Here is a 7218-nt window from a genome sequence, read left to right as displayed (position 1 = left end):
GTGGCCCCCAGGGCTGGAAGCCTCAGAGATGCTATCACATCACACGTGATATGCGATATCACACTCGATATCTTTTCCCATCACAGCAGGCCTTCATGTGACCTGAGCTCAGGATCTGTCGGAGGGGGCCCAGCCTTCCTGTTTTAGCTCTGGCCGTTAGACTGAGATAGAGTGGGCTTCCCCTCCAGCCCATGCTCCAGCTGCTCAGGCCTGGGGAGGGAGGGGCAGGAGAGGTTTCAAATGCGTGGATTTCCAGTGTGGTGCCTGCCCATTCCCCCAACCCTGCCTCCTTCTGAGATCCTTGGCAGGAGTTGGTAAAATTCTAGAAATGTCCATGGGATCCTTGAGGAGCTGGGTTCCAAGGGGAGTGAGCCCTGAGTTCTGGTTCAGCCCTGCCACTCTGAAGCCACGCAGCCCTGGGTGAGGTGGCTGCATTCTCATCCTGCGAAGCAGCACGGACGCCCTTCTGTGCACCTCTGAGCAGCGAGGAGCAAATGGGGCTTATGAAGGTGCTTTGAAAATGGTGGGTGGAGGGGGTGTGCTGGGGATGTGGCTCAAGCGGTAGCGCACTCTCCTGGCATGCGTGCGGCCCGGGTTCGATCCTCAGCACCACATACAGACAAAGATGCTGTGTCCGCCAAATACTGAAAAATAAATATTAAAGTTCTCCCTCTTTCTCACTTTCTCTCACTCTTTCTTTAAAAAAAAAAAGAAAGAAAGAAAGAAAATGGTGCGGGGAGAGCTGGGCTTGGGGCTCACCTAGCACATGGGAGGTCCTGGGTTCGATCCTCAGCACCACATAAAAAAATAAATAAAATAAAGGTATCGCATCCAACCACAACTAAAAAATAAATATTAAGGAAAAAATGGTGTGGGGAAGCAGAGGCCGACTGGCAGGATAATGGGGACAGAAGCATCCATAGGCCTGAGCTGGGGTGAGGTGGGGAACAGAGGGGAGAAGGGGTGGAGGGGACAAGAGGAAAGTAATTACTGAGTGCTCTGACAACTGAGGTTGTTACTGTCAGGCTCCGTTTTACAAAAGAAGGAACTAGGCTTGGTGAAGTCGGGTAATTTGCCCAGAGTTTATGGTAGTAAGGGCGGGGTTGGGCAGCCAGCTCAAATCTGCCTGATTCCAGAGCCCATGATCTTTGTACCCCACCAAGTCTCTGTAGTACCTATCCTGAGTGTTGGCAGAAGATTAACTCAGAGTAGGAGAAGGAAAGCCAGTTAGAACCCAGGAAGTGACAAGACAGGAAGTGTCTCTAAGCACACCTGGCCCCAGAAAGTACCCGTGTCCCTGCTAGCCCATATAGTTCTTTTATGCAAGATAGACAGAGGTCAAAGTGGCCGCCAGCCCTGCCTAGTTGTACCTGTGAAGCGAAAACCAAGTTCAGCTGTTGAAGGCAGCCTTGGGCAGACTCTGAAATTAACTAATTCATTCACTGGCTAATTAATTAAAGGAGTAAAGAAAAACAAAACAATCAAGAGTAGCTAGGGGTAGAGAAAAGAAGAAATAACTGTGGGGAGAAATATGTAAATGGGAGGTATGTCAAAGGTGGGTGTCACACTAAGAAGGGAAGTGGCAGGGCCATCTCTGGCTGCTGGGAATTGAACCAGGTGACCCAGGTGCCAGCTGCCTGGGCTAGCTGCCCTCTCTGTGCACCTGGTAAGCACGCTTGGTGTGATTGCTGGCTCAAGTGCTCTTACATCTGCTGGTGGTCAGCTGGTGACACCATAACTAATCTGGCATCTATCTCTTCATATCTCACTGAATAAAGGTGATGTCTTTTGGCCAGCAGGGCAGGACAGTACTCAGCCATCACTTGTGACTCTTCCCCTTCTTCTCCAGGCCCTGCAGAGAAGCCTCTCCCACTCCCACCTTCCTGGTGTCCCTGGCCAGACACTTGGGCCCGGGCTGGTGCCACTCCTTCCTGGAGGCCTGGGGATGGATTGTGAAAAAGAAGTGCTATACCCTGGGGCAAGAGGTTAGTTCGCCATCTAGTTATTAATTACTCACTTGCTTATTATCTTGCACATTGCATCAGGACCGTGAGAATGGCTTTATAGCTGCTTAAATTGGTATCAGCCCCTCTCGCTCCCCAGACACACACACACAGATCCAGGTACAGTAGCAAATCCTGCCAAAAGCCATTCCAGCCTTGGCCTATCTCCCATGACTCCTGGCACAGGCACCCTCCAACCATCCCCTCCAGAATGGGAAAAGCTGCTCAGCCGGCAGGTTCCCCACCATTACCAACTCCCTAAGATGGGGCTGCCATAGGCCGCCTCACTTACCCATGGTCCCTGGGCTATATTGCACTGGACTCTGCATGGGAGGATACTTACAGGAGAAAGGTTAGAGATTTTACACCTTGCCTCAGACGTCCTGGGATGTCTCTCCTCTAGTCTGACTCTCGTTCCTCTTATTGCAGTTCTGGGGTTTTCCCTCTTATTTGGCCTCCCTTGCCACACTGGTTGAGTAAATACTGTGGAAACACTTAATGGTGGGTGTAGAAGGCTCCTCCTCCTTTTATTACTGCAATGCTGTCGGAGTATCAGACTTACAGGGGAGAATGAGAATGAGACCTCTGGGCCTCCCCTCAGGCCCTCCTGCCCCTTCCTTGACTCCTTTATTTTCCCCACTCCAAAGACTGTGGACTCACAGCCAGCAGCCAAATCCCAGCACCCTGGGAGCTCCCCAGCCTCCTGGGCTGCTCTCTGACCTGCTGTGGGGCACTGCTCAGGCGTGGGCTGATTTAGTGCATCCGCCCGGCCCTCCCCAGCACACTGATGGGCAGACAGCTCAGAGTTTCTGCACACCCCCAGGTGAGGGGCCTCTGCCCTCACTTTCCTCAGCTCCATCACCTTGGGCAAGTTAGCTGACCTTAGTTTCTCCACCTGTGAAAAGGAGGCCATACCTTCCTACCTCAGAGGCATTTGTGAGAATCAACCCAGTGGAAAGTTCTCCTAAGCCGTTAAGTACAGCACAGAACCAGGTAATTACTATTCACCTTCACAAGCATCAGGGCCAGGTCAGAACTGCCCCACTCACCCCCGCTTCCCTGGATTTATTTACCCACTGAGCTTATTTCTTACCTCCAGAGTTGGTTTGTAGCCTTGAGATTTTTGCACTTGCTGACACATTCCAGGTCTATAACAGGAGCCACCATGACACTCTTTTTGTTGTTGTTGTTGTTGTTTGTTTGTTTGTTTGTTTTGTTTTGCTTGTGTTTTCTTTTGCTCTGCTGTTTGTGGAAGCCAGGGCCTCCCACATGCTAGGCAAGCTGTCTACGGCTGAGCCACAACCCCAGTCCGATCCCCAGGTCACAGGAGGCAATGATGTTGGGTTTAGGTATGTGAAGGATCTTGGCCAAGGCTGTGAGACCCAGGCATGGAAGGTAATGTGACCTCCTGCCCCAGGGCTTTCAGGAGTGAACCCACAACGGCCCCTTAAGTCTCTAAGTGGGAAAGACACCCAGTGACCCAGTTGCTTTCTGAAATGCCTGAAGCAAGGAGGTGACTGAGTCCTGTGAGTCCCTAGGATTCTACTCAGCAGCTCAGATTGCCCCAGGGGCTGACTATGGTGGGGTTGGAGAAGGGCTGGAGGGACAGCCAGAGGGGACAGGCTGATGCCAGCAACACTCCCACGGAGACCTTTCCTCGGCTAGTCACCAGGCTGCGAGCTGCAGTGGAAAACGTGTGGGCTCTGGAATCAGACCCAGTGCCACTTACTATTCATCCTGTCATTCATCTCTCATCCAGCAAACACTTATTAAATAACAAGCAAAAATCAGGCTCAGGGTTAGGATTGGGTAACTTTATGCCTGCCAGCAAGTCGGTTTTTATGGAAAAAGCTTTGGGGGAAGAATGCAGGCTGCTGCATACATAACTTATTTAGAGAAGGGTCTCAGAGCATGTTTCTTTCTTCGGGACAGAATCCTAAATGTGATGTCGTGCTGAGGTGGAGCATACACAGGGGCTGGAGGGTAGCACTTACCCAGCACATGCGTGAAGCTAGGCCCTGGGCTCCATCCCTGGCACTGCAAAGCAAATTAAAAAAAAAAAAACAACCCACCTGATACAGCTTCTGCCATCATAGGGATGACAATCTGCTCCAGGAAGCAGAAAGTTTGCTGATGTCCCTAAATTACAGGGGGCTAGAAGACCCAGCTTTCACCTTTGACAGGAGATTGGGACCGGGAAGGAGACCAGATCTCAGGAATGGAAAGGACTGCTGTATTCATCCAGCCTCGCCCCCTACCTGGTGCCCGAAAGCCCTGGGTTTGTCCTCTGAAGCCATTTCTTCTCAACACTGTGACTGTGCCCATAGAAAAGCCAAAACGTTTCCAAGGCAGGTCTGGGCTCAGCACCCGCCACCTCTGCTCTCTGCTTAGCTGGGTCTTTCTGCTAGGGAGGAATCTGTTTCTCTCCACTGATTCCCTACAGGTCTGTATGGGAAAGAGGGAAGGAAGAGTCCTTTGAAGGAAGTTGAAATTCAGGGGAAATTTCTCTATGTACAAGAATTTCTCTTGTTCACTGTCAGCAGCTTCCTGAAGAAGCACCCTGAAGATCATGTTGGTTGTTGTTTAAAATCTTCCCTGCATGGGGGCCCCTCAGATCAGAGTGCTCCCCTGTCCTGTGATAGGGTGGGGCAGTGGTGACCTCCAGAATCAAAGGCCACAGTCATTCCCGAACTTGGATTTTGAAAAAGAAGAGGGAGAGTCCAGTTCTTCTCTCAGGGTCCTCCTCTTGTGTCCCTGCAAATCACCCTTCACCTCCCAGCGCTGGGTGCTGGAGGAACTGGTTCAGCAGTGTGGATACGTAACCTCCTGCAGGTGGTTCTTCACCCTTTTTAAACTCTGCTTCATTTATACGTCTTCAGCTCAAAGTCCTGGTGCTTTAGGGTAAGAAGAGGCTCAGGGCTGGCCCTCTCCTTCTGGTCCTAACTTCCCCACCCTTAGCCCTTCAGACAGAAGGAGGGTGGGAGTCCACACAGGGTGGGAGGGAGTCACTTGCTCATTGCTCATTCCTCTTTCTGTCTTTCATTTAATTTTTTTCCTGCCCCTTAAAAACTTAAAATTCTTGAGGCTGGGGTTATGACTCAGTGGTAGAGCACTTGCCTAGGACGGGTGAGGCCCTGGGTTCGATCCTCGGCACCACATACAAACAAACAACAACAAACAAATAAAATAAAGGTTAAATTTTTTAAAAATAATAAAATTCTTCTCTCTCTCTCTCTCTCTCTCTCTCTCTCCTCTTGGTTCTAGGACCTCAAGCACACTAATCAAGTGTTATGCCACTGAGCTACACCCCCAGACCTATGTCATCTTCCACCCCTACCCTCCCATACTGGGGACTGAGCCTAGTAGCACTCTTCCATGGAACTATATTCCCAGCCTTGTTTGTTTTATTTCTTATTTTAAGACAGAGGCTTGCCGGGTGCGGTGGCGCATGCCTGTAATCCCAGCGGCTTGGAAGGCTGAGACAGATGGATTGTGAGTTCAAAGTCAGTCTCAGCTATGGTGAGGCATTAGGCAACTCAGTGAGACCCTGTCTCTAAATAAAATACAAAATAGGGCTGGGGATGTGGCTCAGTGGTTGAGTGCCCCTGAGTTCATTCCCTGGTACCAAAAAAAAAAAAAAAGAAAAAGAAAAAGAAAAATCTCGCTTAAGTTACCAGGCTGGTCTTGAACTGGTGGTCCTCCTGCCTCAGCCTCCCAAGTAGCTGGGATCACAGGCATGCACCACTGCACCAGCTTCTATGCTTTTATTGGTAGCCTAGAGTTCTATGGTGTGGATTTGCCATAATTTGTTTAGCAGTGGCTTGTTACTCTTATTAGTCTTCACTAAATCATTTCTAACTTTTTATTATTATAGAGAATGATGAATGATGGGATGAACATCTCTTACATCTGATATATATATTTTGCTTCAAGAGAAATCTCAGAAAAGGAATTGCTGTGCCCAGGGGACACATTCCTCCTCCTTCCAAGTCCACAGACAGGATTTGGCCATGTTGGTGGTCCTTAGGCTTCAACAGACTGCTCACCCTCATCCTGAGGAAGGCAGGGAAGAAACAAACAGATGTCGAAATGGACCTCAGCCCTTAGATGATGGAGATGGTGAGAGATGAGAACATCACAGGAACTCCAGGTCCTTCACAGCTTCTCAGTCTTCTGTGAGGCCAACCAGCCCCGGCTTGTATGTTATCTCTGCAGAATGAGGATGCTTGTGCCGAGCCCAGGGATGGTGGGGAAAGGCTGTGGGTGGGGGGTGGGGCAGTAGCTAATGCATTTGCCAGCATCTTTGGTTTCTCCAATATCCAACCAGACTATTAGCAGTTCCCCAAGGATGGCCTTGCTCCTCACGTCATCCCCCATTTCCTATAAATGGGAAGTAGCAAGGGAGTAGGGTTTGTGTATGCATGTGTGTTGTGGGGGAGGGAAGAGGAAGAAGGTCTGGGACATATTGGTTTTCCTACAGCTGATGTAGTGGAGAACTGAGGTCCAGAGAAGTTGTTATTTGCCCAGAAGGACACAGCATCTTGGAGAGTAAGTTGTATGGATGTTAGAACTTTCTTTGAAGTCACTGGCCAGACTAGATGAGGGATTTCTGCCCCTGCCTTGTTTCTGGAGCCCAGAGACTGTGTTTGTGTGTGTGGTGGGGGTTGGAAGAAAGTAATTAAACTGAGGAAGTGCCTCGGTTTATCTGAAAATGTTACCCATCTCCTGGGTTTTCCTAAGGATTGAATGAGCTAATACACAAAAGCATTTAGAAATAGTGCAGGCACAATTAGGAATGGTAACTGTTATTATTATTACAAGAGGCTACATCAGCCGAAGGGGGAGACTTTCAGAGCAGAGTGTCATAGAGCACTGGGGACTGGGTGGGGGAAAGTGCATCTGCCTGGTTTGGTTAAGAAAGTGTGACCCTTGCTGGGCAGGGTGCCTGGGCAGTTGTTCAGGTGGCTGCCTGGGTGAGATCCAAAATCTCACTCTCTGGAGCCCTCTTTCTTTTCCCTGTGTCACAAGGTATAAGGCCCACAGGCTCCTGGCAGGGAGAGGGTGCCAGGCAGGGAAACAAGGACTTATAGCCCTCTGGGCATCATGGGATGAGGCAGGGGGACTCTCTCCTGACCCCACTGTTTCTTCCTAGGCCTGGAAAATGCCACTGTCCACTCTCTCTTGGCTCTGTAATTTTCCAGTTGACCTGGAATTC

This window comes from Ictidomys tridecemlineatus, chromosome 10 (genome assembly GCF_052094955.1).
Source record: "Ictidomys tridecemlineatus isolate mIctTri1 chromosome 10, mIctTri1.hap1, whole genome shotgun sequence".
In the NCBI taxonomy this organism is placed as follows: domain Eukaryota; kingdom Metazoa; phylum Chordata; class Mammalia; order Rodentia; family Sciuridae; genus Ictidomys; species Ictidomys tridecemlineatus.
This window is presented reverse-complemented; position numbering follows the sequence as displayed.